The 14,981-nt window shown below is 45.1% G+C and overlaps 1 protein-coding gene across 13 annotated transcripts in view; it reads left to right on the top strand.

Moving 5' to 3' along the window:
* SIPA1L1 (signal induced proliferation associated 1 like 1) overlaps positions 1–14,981 on the top strand; it is a 433,934-nt gene that overhangs the window by 77,335 nt on the left and 341,618 nt on the right. For 5 of the 13 annotated variants that reach the window (XM_070417272.1, XM_070417284.1, XM_070417279.1 and 2 more), the window contains exons 1-2: positions 13,835–13,926; positions 14,508–14,566. The exons of 1 other annotated variant lie outside the window; for it this stretch is intronic. The gene's annotated coding sequence lies outside the window, so the exon portion shown is untranslated. Of the gene's footprint in view, positions 1–13,834; positions 13,927–14,507; positions 14,567–14,770; positions 14,900–14,981 lie in introns of those variants that run through there. 7 more of the 13 variants (XM_070417283.1, XM_070417282.1, XM_070417281.1 and 4 more) reach the window with 3 other exon arrangements.

Below are 14,981 nucleotides of genomic sequence, written 5' to 3'. Positions count from 1 at the left end.
CATTTGAATTATGAGCAACTGGAGATCATTAGACAATAGGTTTTTTCCTCTTTTACTTTTAACATTAATCTCCTTCTAAAATTCATTCCTGATTTCACTGATTTGTTGTTTTGGGGAGTTCCTGAAAGATCGTGTGTAGGAAGTATAAACACATCAGCCTGTCCTCCGGGCTGTGGGCTTGTTAGTGGCAGGGAGTGAGTGAGTGAGCTTTCTTTTTTTTTTTTTTTTAATAAATCTTTATTGTTCAGATTACATTTGTTCCTCCCCCCCGCCCCACATAACTCCCCTCCTCCTAGTTCCCCGCCCCACCCTCCGCCCTCACTCCCCACCCACTGTCCTCATCCATAGGTGCACGATTTTTGTCCAGTCTCTTCCCGCATCTCCCACTCCCCTTTCCCCCCCAAGAATAGTCAGTCCATTCCCTTTCTATGTCCCTGATTCATTATAATCACCAGTTCATTCTGTACATCAGATTATTTATTCACTTGATTCTTAGATTCACTTGTTGATAGATGCATGTTTGTTGTTCACAATTTGTATCTTTACCTTTTTCTTCTTCCTCTTCTTAAAGGATACCTTTCAGCATTTCGTATAATACTGGTTTAGTGGTGATGAACTCCTTTAGCTTTTCCTTATCTGTGAAGCTCTTTATCTGACCTTCACTTCTGAATGATAGCTTTGCTGGATAAAGTAATCTTGGTTGTAGGTTCTTGGTATTCATCACTTTGAATATTTCTTGCCATTCCCTTCTGGCCTGCAAAGTTTCTGTTGAGAAATCAGCTGACAGTCGTATGGGTATTCCCTTGTAGGTAATTGAGCCTCTTTCTCTTGCTGCTTTTAAGATTCTCTCTTTGTCTTTTGCTCTTGGCATTTTAATTATGATGTGTCTTGGTGTGGTCCTCTTTGGATTCCTTTTGTTTGGGGTTCTCTGCGCTTCTTGGACCTGTAAGTCCATTTCTTTCACCAGGTGGGGGAAGTTTTCTGCCATTATTTCTTCAAATAGGTTTTCAATATCTTGCTGTCTCTCATCTTCTGGCACCCCTATAACTCTGATATTAGTGCGCTTGAAGCTGTCCCAGAGGCTCCTTACACTATCTTCGTATTTTCGGATTCTTTTTTCATTTTGCTTTTCCAGTTGGGTGTTTTTTGCTTCTTCGCATTTCAAATCTTTGGCTTGATTCTTGCGCTCCTCTGGTCTGCTATTGGGTATAATATTCTCTATTTCAGTCCGTGTATGCTTAATTTCTAGTTGTTTCTTTATCATAGCATCGAGGGTCTCATTAGTTTTCGTGAGGCTCTCCTCAAGTTTATTGCAAGCCCTCAAAATTGCGTTTTTTAGCTCTATATCCTCCATTTCTGTCATGTTTTTTTGTCTCCGCATTTTTTATGCTTTCTTGGTGCACTCCCTTGTGGTCTTTGTGCGCAGTCTTGTTCTAGTTAAGCCTTGATTGTTGTAGTTAATACTAGAGGGATTTGACCACCAGGCCGACTGGCTGTGGGAATCAGCTGTGGGAAAACTTCTGTCCTCTGGAGAGGTGCTAATCTAGCCTTTGCCTGAGGCGATCCGGCAAATGGCTCTGCGCAGGGCTTGGGCGGGGCGGTGCAGGTTGCACGGGATCAACAGGGGGGGCGGAGGGAGCAGTTATGGCTGCTCTCAGTCCCGTTCCCAGAGGCTCTGCTTCTCAGAACCCCGGCAACCGCTGCAAACCTCGGAGAGAAAGCTGCCCTCACGTTCCAACTGATGCTAGACAATCCCGCTTCTCCCGTTTGAGTCTGAGTCCCTAGAGACTCGCCCGGATCTGGAGCTCAGAGTCTGAGACTCCCTCCTGATTGAAAACGACAACCTCGCCCTCAGCCACCAGCCCGCTTTGCGCGCTCACCTCCACACCTTTAAATTTTCCACACTGAGCCTCCTCTGAGCCTAGGTATGCTGTTGTCTTTCCTTCTAGTTGAAGAGTCTCTCCTCAGCCAGCCTTCCTGTGGTTCTGGGTGATGTCCGTTCCGTCTCTTAGTTGTATTTTTGAAGTGGTTGTTTGCGGTAGCAGTCTCCAGTGTTTACCTATGCCGCCATCTTGGTCTCCATCTGAGTGAGCTTTCCTCGGTACTCCCAGAGTCTCCCACTGGGCCTGGACCTTACAACAAGTTCTATAAATATTTGGTGAACAACCTCTGTGATGGATTAAAGATGGCCATATATTCTTTACTATTTCTCTCTTTTACTGCACAGGCAGAGATGTAATTGCTTGACCAATAAAATATGGCAGGAGTGACAGTGTGCCATTTCTGGGCCCAGGTCTTTTTTGTTGTTGTTGTTAAGATTTTTATTTTATTTTATTGATTTCAGAGAGGAAGGGAGAGGGGGCGAGAGATAGAAACATCAGTGATGAGAGAGAATCTTCGATTGGCTGCCTCCTACTGGGGATAGAACCTGAAACCCAGGCATGTGCCCTGACTGAAAATCAAACCAGGACCTCCTGGTTCATAGATTGATGCTCAACCACTGAGCCACACCAGCTGGGCCCAGGTCTTCTGTGCCTCAGAACACTCTGGAAGCTCTGCCAGGTGAGACTGGCTGCCCTGAGATTACTTTGCTGAAGAAGCCAGTAGGCATTGCCAGCAAAGTTCAGCCTTCCACCCATCCCTACCAAGGTGCAGACTTGTAAGGAGAGACTCCAGACTAACAGCGTGACATCACTCGGAACAGAAGAATCACCTGACTGGGCTCTGCTGGAATTCCGTGAGCCACAAAATCATGGGATATAATAAAATGGCCGTAGTTTTACGCCTCTAAGTTTTAGGGTAATTTGTTATATGATGAGAAATAATCAGAACACAATCCTGGAGGAGGCTTTGTGTATATTATTCAGAACCCCAGAAATCAGCTTATGTACTGAGAGCTGTTGTTCACCTGACTAGAGTGGGATGGTACACATGCAAGAAAAGTTCGGTTAATTCACTACCGATGGCCATGATCCAATAAATACTATGTTTTCATATTGTGTACTCCTGGGTAATGTAGACCAGAGACCCAGGCCAACCTCAGGACACAGAGATTTCAAATAGGAATAATCATAGTTCTTTTTTCTGGTTATTAGAAGAGTTAACCACTGAGCAGAAATAACATTTCTAACAGAATGGGATTAGGTGGAAATTAAATAGAAGACCTCAAAACTGTTCATTTTTATGGTGGAGTGATAACCGCCTGACTAAATGATAAGACAGATGCCTTTCCTTTCTCGTCCTAGTGGTAGGTCCAGTAAAATATGGTTGCAAAAATCAGACTGGGGATGGGATGAAGTATAAGATAAATTTGAGCGGCCCGACTTGTGTGGCTCAGTGGTTGAGCGTCGACTTATAAACCAGGAGGTCACAGTTCAATTCCCCATCAGAGCACATTCCTGGGTTGCAGGCTTGATCTCCAGTAGGGGGCCTGCAGGAGGCAGCTGATCAAGGATTCTCTCTCATCACTGATGCTTCTATCCCTCTCTCTCCTTTCATCTCTCTGAAATCAATATATATATATTTGTGTGTGTGTGTATGTGTGTGTGTATACATATATATAAGTTTGAGCAGAGAAGGAAGAACTAATTATCTGTGTGTACTTTGATTGCTGGTTCAAGTGACTGGAAGACATTAGCATTTTAATTTTTTTCTGAAAACAACTGAAGGGAACAATTTAAGAATAAAATAATGACAAGATAATGCCTTAATAAGAAAAACTCTTGGGTGGGGTGTTAAGAAACCTTAGTTTCAGTCCTAACACCTTAAAAATGATTTGACTTATTCTTAACTCTGTTTCTTATTGTAAAATAATACCTTAGTAGAAATTACGTAGGTTGAATTACAGGAGAGGAGATAAAAAGTGGCTTAGAAAGAAAAAGACAACTGCATGGTTCATAAATAGTACCAACTCTTGAGAAGTTTAGGATAATAACTCTTCCTTTTTAAAAACAAACAACTTTTTCTAAAAAGTTAAGATAAAAACCTCTTTTTTAAAAAGTTAAGATAAAAAACACTCTTTTACCATTATATAATTGCGGATTATTAAGTTTATATCAAATATTACCTGTGGTTAGATCATGAAAGACAAGTGATTGAATTAGGGAGACATAAACAGCAACACTAAGAAGGATGCAGCATCTAGACAGCTTCTGTTGCATCTTGAGCTGGTGTCACTGCCTCACAGTGACAGGCTGAAGGTCAGATCAGCTGGTGATCAAGGGACCCCTCTGGGGATGGAGGACTGAAGGAGCCCAGGAGGTTGCCACGATGGCACTGGCTGAAAGCAGCTCTCCTGGGCCATCAGAAGAGACTTCAGAGTCTGGTAGCTGCTGTCACCGAGGGAACACATACTCAAAAGGAAAAGCCATTTCTTTTGCCCAGTATTCAGCACCAGTGTAGACACCTGTGCTTCTCAAACTGGGCTCGGCAGACCCCCGAGGTGCTCATTAAACATGTCCAATACTGGGACCCACTCCAGACCAACTATATGGGAATTTCTGCACCAGGAGCCCAGGAATCTGCATCTTACAGGCACTCTGGGTGCTTCATTGTGCATCCCTCAGTTTAAGGACCGCTGCTCTGTGCTCCCTTGCACGTGCACTCCAACCTGAGTTCCTTTGTTCACCGTATGCCTCCAGGAATGCCCCAGCCCCCTCCGTCTTCTTTACCACTGGGCTAAGATCTACTGGCTTCATAGAGCCAAACTTCTTGATCTCTTTTTCATAGCCTCTAATTATGCTACTTAATCCTGCCTTATTTTGTAACCTCTTTCATGTGTATAGTAAATCCCCCTTCCTGGCTTAATTCCATTAATTCTTGCCCAGGGCAGATAGATTCCACTTTAAATGTTTCCCCTCTCTGACTAGGCCTGTTTCCTAGCCATCTTTTACTTTGAATAAGTGCGTTTATTTCTTCTCTTCCAAGGCAGAAGGAAGGGCAATGCCTGCATGCCACACCCAGCATTGCATTGGGCTTCATTGATTGGACCTAAAGAAGCACAATATTCCTTCTACCACTGTTGATTGTTTTTGGAGTTGTTTTTTTAAAACATTATTCCCTTCACCATCAAAATCAATTTTTAATAACAATTTTTAAATTGATTTTTAAAGAGAGAGGAAAGGAGAGAGAAAAACATCCATGTGAGAGCGGAACACTGATTGGTTGCCTCCTGCATGTCCCTACCAGGAATCGAACCAGCAGCCTTTTGGTGCACAGGATGACGCTCAAACAACTGAGCCACACTGGCCAGGGCTCAAAATCAATTTCAACGGAAGACTTAATGTTTCTTAATATTCCCCAACTACATGATAATCTCCATAAGGGCTAAAACCTAGTCTCATACCTCTTATGTAACTCCTCCACCCTACACATTTATTGCTGCCTGCTGTTCCTCTTCTCTGGGAACTGCCACCCTCGCAGACTTGTCATGGTTCCTCTGCGCCATTTTATATAACATGGCCTGGACTCTTGGTCACAGCTGACTGGTCTAGAGGCAGGCACCTGATCCAAAGCTGGGTCAGGCAGGTCCTTTCCTCTCCAGGTATTTTGTAAACTTAGAAGATGTTTGAGTTTGGAAAGAGCCCAGGAGGCATTTTCCCTATGTGCACCAAAAGAGTCAAGGAAAGCATTCTACAGAAGGAGAGAAGAATGCTATAGAGGCAGTTGCAGAGAGAGGGGTACATGAGAGATGGAGAGAGTTTGGGTGGTATTATATTTCTATCCCTGGGAATCTGTTGGAACTCATAATTTTTAGAATAAAGTTCCTGTTCTGTGTAAACTAGTTCTGGAGGCTTCAAGGAAGTCTGGAAAGAATGAGGCCAAGAGAAAAGGGGGTGTGGATGGCTTTTAGGTAGCTAATCCACAGAGTCTAACAAAACATGTGTTATCTGACTTAATCTTCTAAACAACCATGTTTTTAAAAATCTATTATTATTATTATTATTAATTGTTTTAAAGGTAAGAAAACTGAGGCTTAGAGAGGTTAAATAACTTTTCCCCAAACCATGGGGCTACTAAGCATGGAGGTGGAAATGGGATATCAGGCCAGGGCTGATTCCACCATGCAGAAATGCCTTCAGGTGAAGACCAGTGGGTGTGACACTTTTGTTCTTGCTCCCAGAATATCAATCCAGGCTAGAGGGATTAGAATGAGTTCTGCAAACCAGTCCTGCATCTTTGAGTTGTCCGCACCTACTTGGCAGGGACTGTGATTTGTGCTGCCCTCTAGAGGAAGTATGGAACAAGTGATGTGGAACTGCCCAGCAGGCCAGGGATCCAGTAGCTTGGGAGCCACACTAGGAGAGGTGGGAGCAGCTGGGTGCCACAGTCCTGAGCCACCAGGGCAGCTAGTATGGGCTGGCCATGCCACAAGCAATGATCCATATCTATTGTAGCAACGCCAACTACAGCCACCAGGAGAGTTCTTTAGGAAGGAGGTGACTGAGAATTGATCATGGGTGTCTACCCCTCTCCACCCTGCTAGCATGACTAATGGTTGCCCTTGATGTCTGAGATGGGTTTGTGGAATGGGCACATGGGAAAGGGGCAGAAGAGGTGCTAGGAATGGTTCAGGAAACTTTTTCTTTTTCAGATCTCAGATTCCTGACCAAGAGCATACTATAGATCCCTGAAAGATGGCAACATGTCAAATACAGATATTTAGTCTAGAAGGATGGGCCCTCAGTCTTCTCCTTTTCCATTTAAAGAAAGAGAAGTTCAGAAAAATTAATTAACTTTATTAAAGTTAGAGTTGAGCTGGTTGAGTTTGAGTCCAGAAACCCAAGCCAGAACCTAAGGTCTAGTAGATTTTCTTCCATGCCACTGGGTGATATTTTCTTGGTCTATCTGTAGGGTATATAAAAAATTACATGTATTGGCCTTGGCTATTTCTCATACCTAAGTAGATATACTCATCACTACCCTCCAAATGAAAAGAAATAATAAAATGGAAAGAGACTTTTAAGAGCTTTAATTTCTGAAAAGTGATTTGTAAAAATTCAGGGTGAGTGCTGAGCTGTGTTAAGGTCCTAAAATACATATGAAATATCAGCATATTCATTTCCCCCTCTTTTTCCTTAAATAGAGGCTCTGAAGGCTTTCACATTCCAGTCGTGCTCCTTGGTATGCCCATGAACGGACACCCTCATTACATGTTTCCTGCACTCAGGAACACGCAAGGTTTGATTTCTCCTGCAGACTCGCGCTGCGCTCTCCTCCGATGCCACTAAGCAGCTGCCACACCAGCGCCCTGCAGCTCCTGGTTCTCGTGAATGCCGCCTGGACCCAGGCTGGCAATGGAACCGACCAGATGGCTCTAGAAGGCCTCAGCCCACCACTTCTAAGTCATGAGCAAGCCTCTTCTCATTTCTAGGGATTTAAAAAAGACAAGGGAGTGGAGAGAGATCTTTTCCCCCACCTTCCTTCCCTGACACATTCTCGACTATGAAATCTGATGAAAGGAAGGTTACTTGGAAGGAAAATTCCAGTTCCTAGGAAAATATTCAAGTTATTTTAAAGAGTGCAAAGAACTCCCTGAAAGGAAGTACGATTGGAGGGATGAATAAAAATATTTTTAAGTGCTTCAGATAATTCTTTAAAAATTAAAGCTGGACTAGTATGGGCTGGTGCCTACATAGAGAAAGGTCAAAAGGATTGGTGTTCTGGCCAGGTGGCTCAGTTGGTGGGAACGTTGTCCCGTACACTAAAAGGATACGGGTTTGATTCCCAGTTAGGGCACATACCTGGGTTGTGGGTTTGACCCCTGGTCAGGGTGAGTGAGGTAGTCAACTTATGAATGTTTCTCACCTCTCTCTCTCTCTCAAATCAATAATAATAATAAAAACCCAAACATATCAAGTGAGGATTTAAAATTAAAAAATAAAAGGACTAGTAAGCCATGGGATGTTTATTGAGCCCATATTAATAAGAAAATCATCAGAAAACCAGGAATGGCTTGTACTATAGCTCAATGGACTATTTCAAAAGAAGATACCTATGAGAAGGAAAGAAAATTTGTGAGAGTGTTTTTCATTAAAATGTTAGCAAAATGCAAAAATATGTCAGCAACAATAAGCTCCTGGCTCCTACATTTATGATTCTACTTCTGACCTCTTCTCTGACCCATGAATTTCAAAACCTCATGTTTTAAGTGTGCTATCCCTACTAAACACAAATTTGAATATGTTTCTGCCTGGCTGAAATCCTTCAATGGCTCCCTATTGCCTACAGAATAAGGCCCCAAATCCTCAACATATCAGACAAAGCCCCCATTGTTATTGCTGACATTGATGCCTGCACCCTGGGTTGTCTCCCTGCCCTGGGCCCCTGTATCTTCATGGCTCAAAAAGCTCAAGGCGGCTTCCTAACAGCAAAGTGTGTTCTTCCCTTTCTGACGTCAGGTAAAGCCAGTTAAGTGATTTCACCACCCAACCAGGATGGGAGCTCTGATTCTACTGTTATTAGAATTCATTAGTTTATTCCACAAATGTAGTGAGTGTCTTGCTTGTGATTGGAACTATGCTAGACATTAGGGATTTAAGAGTGAACAAGACACATATCCCACCTACAAAGCGTTTACACATTGGCTAAACCCAGCAGTGAGCTCCTGATAGGGGAGCCTGGGAAACACAGCCCAGGGTGAAGTTGGGGGGATGTCAGCCCCCCTTGCAAAATATGGAAAGGAGAAGAGAGGTTGCCAGAGAGCAAGCAGGCAAATGACTAACAAAGTGACTTTTGAACAGACACCTAATGGAACTCAGAGAATGAGCCACAGAGGCACACAAAGGCAAGGTCTGGAGGCAGGAGTGCCTGGTGTATTCAGGGAACAGAGAGAAACCAGTGTGGCTGAGGTGGAGAGAGGAAGGCTGAGAGGAGGGAGATGAGACCAGAGCTCTAGATAGGCATCAGAGATAATATACAGATCTCTAGAGCAGACTAGGAACTTTGGCTTTTTCTCTGAGTGAGATGAGGAGCTCTGGTCACTTCTCTGCCCCAAGGCCTTCCAGGGCTTCTCAGTCTCTTAACACAGAAGCCGTGTGAAGAAAGTGTTTCAAGGATGAGAGTGGTCAACTTCTTCCCTGCTACTGAGCCGTAGGTTGAGGTTAGGATGGGAAATGACCACTGGATTTAGCAACGAGACAGTCACTAAGGGCCCCGAGAAGTGACCCTTTCCCTGGAGTGGTGGGTCTGAAAGGCTGCTCAGAGTGGACTCAAGAGATGGGAGGAGAGGAATTGAAGACATGAAAGCAGGTGTGGAAAAACTTCTTGAAGATTTCAGTGATAAAGTGAAGGAAGATATGGAATCTAAAAAATGTTTTATTTATTTTTTTTACCATGAAAAGTGTTACAGCATGCTTGTAAGCTCTTAAAATGATTCAGTGGAGAGGGAATTTTTCCTGATGCAAGAGAGAGAGGGACAATTTCCTGAATCCATGTCCCTGAGTCAGAGGGGATGGGACTAGTGCACAGGGAGAGAGGTTAATGTTCACCATGAGCACTGAGCGTTCACTGTGAGCAACAGGACAGAAGGGTATATGCAGCAGATGCAAGATTGGTAGAGAGGGAGTGTGTGCTAAGTTCTCTTCTGATTGCTTTTAGAAACTGGGGACCAGCCCCGCCAGTGTGGGTCAGTGGTTAAACATTGACCTATGAACCAGGAAGTCATGGCTTAATTCCCGGTCAGGACACATGCCATGGTTTCAGGCTCACTCTCTAGTAGGGGGTGTGCAGGAGGCAGCCGATCAATGATTCTCTCTCATCACTGATGTTTCTATCCTTCTCTCCCTCTCCCTTCCTCTCTCTGAAATCAGTGAAAATAGAAGTTAAAAAAAAAAAAGAAAAACAGGACCATTAGCTGTGAGAAATAAACTGGAGGTTTGATGGAGGAGGAGAAGGTATGAAATAGTCCTTTAGGGAAGTGGGAGAGTGGACAAGAAAGTGTAGTATCTTTGCTGAGGAATGTTAATTAATTATAAAGTAGTTGATGTTTTAAACATGTAATAAATACTGTTATGAAGATGGGAGAATGAATTGTTTTAAGAAATCTATTCAGGCAAATAGAGTTACATACAGAGGGTTAAAACAATAAAAAAACCAAAAAAATTGAGCCCTAACTGGTTTGGCTCAGTGGATAGAGTGTCTGCCTGCGGACTGAAGGGTTCCAGGTTCGATTCCGGTCAAGAGCATGTACCTTGGTTGTGGGCACATTCCCAGTGGGAGGTGTGCAGGAGGTAGCTGATCGATGTTTCTAACTCTCTATTCCTCTCCCTTCCTCTCTGTAAAGAAATCAATAAAACATATTTTTTAAAAAATTGAAACAACATTGGGTAAAATTTAATCTTTGATGATTTGGGGGCAATTTTTTTAATAGTTAAGAGTCATTTTTTCTGTATTAGTTAATAATGCCCTGTAGATGTATAGCTAGTAACAGGAAATCCTGATTTTATGATAATAGGATGGACAAACCAGACTTTAATTGCAAAACATGCAGCTGTGAATTGATGTTTATATTATTAAAAATATCAATTTTCCTTGCTTGGTAGGCGTCGGTGTCAAAATTCTTTTCATATTGGATATGCTAGGGTGTGTTGTTGAGTAGACGTGAATAACCAGAGGGAAATTAATTCAGCTGAACAGGAAATAAGACGGTAAATGACTGGATGCTCACCTTATCGCTAGGAAGTGTTACACATCCCTTAGCTGTGTGTGGAGGGGTTGTGCAGAGAGAGAGGAGCCAAGAAAGGGAGCAGGCGGGAGGGGGTTGAGATCTAATCTGTCCTTGGCAAACTCTCTACTCCTCATTTCCCTCTTCTGCTGCCCCTTGTCTGTTATTTTGAAACCTCTGGAAGGTCAGGGAGGATACAGGAGTCCCTGACCCAGAAAATGTGCAGTTGGAACCTTAACTTTAGTGGATTTTTTGCCTTTTATTTCCTCCAGAAATACTAGTGAAAGTTCTGCCCATGAGGGATAAATAGTAGCCCAGGGCCTTGAAAGAGCAGTTTTTCTCTGGAACAGTTTCTACTATTCTATGCCTGAAGGTTAGGGAAGTTATCTTTGTAATTTGAAGTCAATACCCATCTCTTGAGCCTCATAAGAAGCACTGAATAAAGTTAATAGATTTGGCTAGCACTTGGATCAATTATTTCAAATGTATCAAATGGCCCTCTGGGTGTCATAAAACAGGTGGCCCTGAAATTGTACTATCTGGTGGATATAGATTGGCAACCATCCTTTAAGGGCAAAATTATGTTAAAAGTTGAGCCAGAGCATCTGAACAACTGGTTGTCTGCTATGCTATGAAAGATGGTTCCTTAAAACAGATCAACAGCTTGATGGTGATGCTCCATTTGTGTAAAATTTTGATACTAAAAATACAAATCTGGTGCTGGACAGTGTGGCTCAGATGGCTGGGTGTCATCCTGGGCCCACAGGTTGCCAGTTATATTCCTCGTCGGGGCACATGCCTGGGTTGCCAGCTCAATGCCCCGTGGGGGGCATGCAGGAGGCAGCCAATGGATGTTTCACTCTCACATCGATGTTTCTCCCCCTCCCTTTGTCTCTCTCTAAAAATCAATTAAAGAACAAACAAAACACCAGTCTCCCTTTCTCCCTCCCTCCTTTCTTCTTAAAGTTATTTTGGTGAGGGTATGGATGTATTCAATTTGGGTTTTTGGTTTGAGCTGTCATATTTATTAAATAACAAGTAATCTGTTTTGAGTTAGTGTAAAAGCAAACCAGGAACAATGGATTCTCTTTGGATTCTCAATGGAAATTACTGTAACGTGGTCAATATTTTTGTTGTTTTTATACTTGAGACAAGAGAACTTTAAAATCAACTTGTCAACATGTAGCTAAACTTTGTGAAGCTGACCTAGAAAATGAAACAGTTTTTTTTTAGTCTGTTTGATGTAAAAGGAAAATATCTGTTATTTATTGGAACCTTTCCTAAGTTTAAGAGCTATAGATTTTTAAAGCTGTAATGCCCTAACGTCTGGGCTACCCCTCATTTTATTTTACAAGTGAAGAATCAGAAAGGTTAAATAACTTCTCAGGGAGCCTCAATTATTAGTGATATGCTAGTTTCCTGACTTTTTCTAGTGCTTTTTATCACCGTATCACTAGGTTTCTAATATAAAAACTTTCATCCAAATAGCACTTAAGCTTGCATGTAACCTAAAAGAGACTTAATGTACTTTTTTAGGTTTCTATTCTATTAGGTTAACTAACGGTTCTCCATATTGATGTAAATAGGGATGGAATCTATTTTTTATTTTTTTTATTTTTTATTATTATTTTTTTTAAATATATTTTATTGATTTTTTACAGAGAGGAAGGAAGAGAGATAGAGAGTCAGAAACATCAATGAGAGAGAAACATTGATCAGCTGCCTCTTGCACACCCCCTACTGGGGATGTGCCCGCAACCCAGGTACATGCCCTTGACCGGAATCGAACCTGGGACCTTTCAGTCCGGAGGCCGACGCTCTATCCACTGAGCCAAACCGGTTTCGGCTGGAATCTATTTTTTAAAGTTTTTTTCTTAATTTTTATTACTGATTTTAGAGAGAGGAGAGAAACATTTAATTCAGATACCATGAAATCAATTTTTACTCATTCATTTTGATATTGAAATTTAAACTTAACTTCTATTTATATTTAGTGTAAATATAAAAGTCATGAGCAAGCCCCTTCAATATCAAAATGAATGAGTAAAAATTGATATTTACACTAAATTTAAAATAAAGGTATCTATTTTATTTAGGCAGTGGGTATATAAAACCTCCACAGAAAAGTTTCTAAAATTAAAAACTAGATTTGAAAAGATTTCATGTTCATCCTTAACAGCATTTTGGAGTAGGTATAAAGGCGTCTGAAGAAGCTTAGTGATTAAAATAAAATGTCCCCCCTCCCCTGGTGATTAGGGTTTTTATGAAACAAACATGGAGAAAGGAGGGATTATAACTATTAAAAACAGACACATTCTGTGTGAACGGAACTGGGAGGTTAGTTTAGTAGACTGAAAAACGTAACTGTGGAGTAAAAACTTCTATTCTAAGCCTAGGCATTTTTCCAGGGTAGGGTGAAAGAAAAGTACTAGGACAGGTACAGACTGTTGCGTTCAATGCCCCCCCCCCCCTCACCCCAATAGACATTAAGTAAATACCTAATATGTACCAAGCCTGTGGAAGCGCAAAGAATACAAAGATGAGTCAGGCAGATCCTCAAGGAGCCCAGTCTGGTGGGGTGGCAGCTATACGGAGGGGTGGGTGGGAAGGAAAGAGAGGGAGGGAATGGAGTGGGTGGAGGTTGAGGGATGAGATTAGACCGGGTGATCGAAAAATGAATATATGTAAGATAGAAATATAAGGGTACAGATATGCGCAGACTTTTTAGGCAGAAATCTACCCCAGAACCTCTTAAAACACCATTAGCCTCAATTGCCAGATGTGGCCAGCTAACAGGGCGCTGGTCTTCTCCAGCTGTCCTCTGAGTAGGTTAAAAAACCCTCCTCCCGCTTCTAGTCCTCGCTTTCCCCACCATTAGGGCGTCGGGCAATGGCGGGGGCGGGTTGAAAACTGCACCCACGTTTGCTGCCGCTTCTCTGCAGGGCTTTGCCGTTGTCATAGCAACTAGGAGTTCCGCGATCCCCCACCTTCCCCCAACTCCTACCACTTCCCCCGGCGGCCGGCAGAGCTGCGGCTTTTCTCGCGAGATTTGCGCGCCAAGCCCGGCAGCTCCGCGGTGATCTCACCGCGACCGGGTGGAGGGAGGGGGAGGAATGGGGCGGGGAGGGGAGGGGACGGGAAGGGCGAGTTCGGCGCCACCACCGCCGGCAACTTTGTGAACGAGTTCAGTGCGAGCGTGAGCGAGTGAGCGAAAGTCAGTGCGGCGCTGAGTGCCCGGGAGAAGGGTCCCCGGGGAGGGCCAGGTCTGGACTCCAGAGGCCGCCCCCGCCCCCCAGCCCCGGCCACCCATCCCCTCCTGCCTCCGTGGCTCCCCTTCTATTTCCTCCCGCCGCCGGTCTTCCCCGGCCTTCGCGCCCCCGTCTGCAGTTACCTGTCCCCTCCCCCATTCGGCACGCAGCTCCCCTGCCCCGGCGCCCAGCTAGGACCCCTGAACCTCGGGCCCCCAGACACCCCGCACTCGTTTCCCGCGCCGGCCGCCCCCTCAGCTCTTAGACCTCCCGAGGGCAGGCGGGCGGGATGGGGGGTGCCGAGCTTTGGAGGCGGCGCGAGCTGGGACCCGTGCGCCCAGACAATAGTTGATGCTCGGGGACCGGGCACCTCCGCCCCCTACTCCACCGGGAACGCGCCCCCCGCCGGCTGCGCTCCAGTCTGCATTCCGGGCCCCCTCGGAGCCCGGTTCGGGAGTTGGGCTGATTCGCCCCCGCCTCCCCGGGCCCCTCAAGCTCCGCGCCAGCCCCGGCCCAGGCTCGCCGCCTGCCGTTCTCCGCAGAGGCGGCGGCGAGGGGGCGCGCGCCGACGGTCCACGGTTTCTCTTTCTCCCCAGGGAGAGCGCGCGGCGGACCCGCCCGGGACGCGCGGCGGCCCCGGAGGCCGGGCCCAGCGGTAAGTGGCTCCCGCGCCCCTGGTCCGGTCAGGGAAGTGGGGGTGCAGGACTGTTGACAGCCTCCCACCGCATTCTGGCCGGAGCTCGGGTCTAGGACCCGGCGCAGGACACCGGGCGGCCAAAGTTTTATTTCCGATTTGGTGGCGTGCTGAGACCGCAGCCTGGCGGGGGCGAGTCTGCGTGCGTGCGCGCGCGCACCTAGGAATCCAAAGCTGCACAAGTCTCCGTCTGGCACCCGAGGGAGAGGCTGGGAGACCCGCGCCCCGTGGGGGTGGCTGCGCCCACCCCGCTGCCATCATCTCCGCGGGAGACCCTTCCTTTCAGTCACCTGGGTGAGCGCTTTGTAGGCTGAGCTGGCGGGGACAGGCCGAGAGGTTTAATCGCGAGATGCAGAGAAGAGCAGCTCGGTGCCCG

The sequence above is a fragment of the Myotis yumanensis genome, unplaced genomic scaffold, assembly GCF_028538775.1.
Source record: "Myotis yumanensis isolate MYYU_CA2020_CCGP unplaced genomic scaffold, mMyoYum1.0.hap1 SCAF_1, whole genome shotgun sequence".
In the NCBI taxonomy this organism is placed as follows: Eukaryota; Metazoa; Chordata; class Mammalia; order Chiroptera; family Vespertilionidae; genus Myotis; species Myotis yumanensis.
Note: the sequence above shows the minus strand (reverse complement) of the source record. Positions and strands in the feature narration are given on the sequence as shown.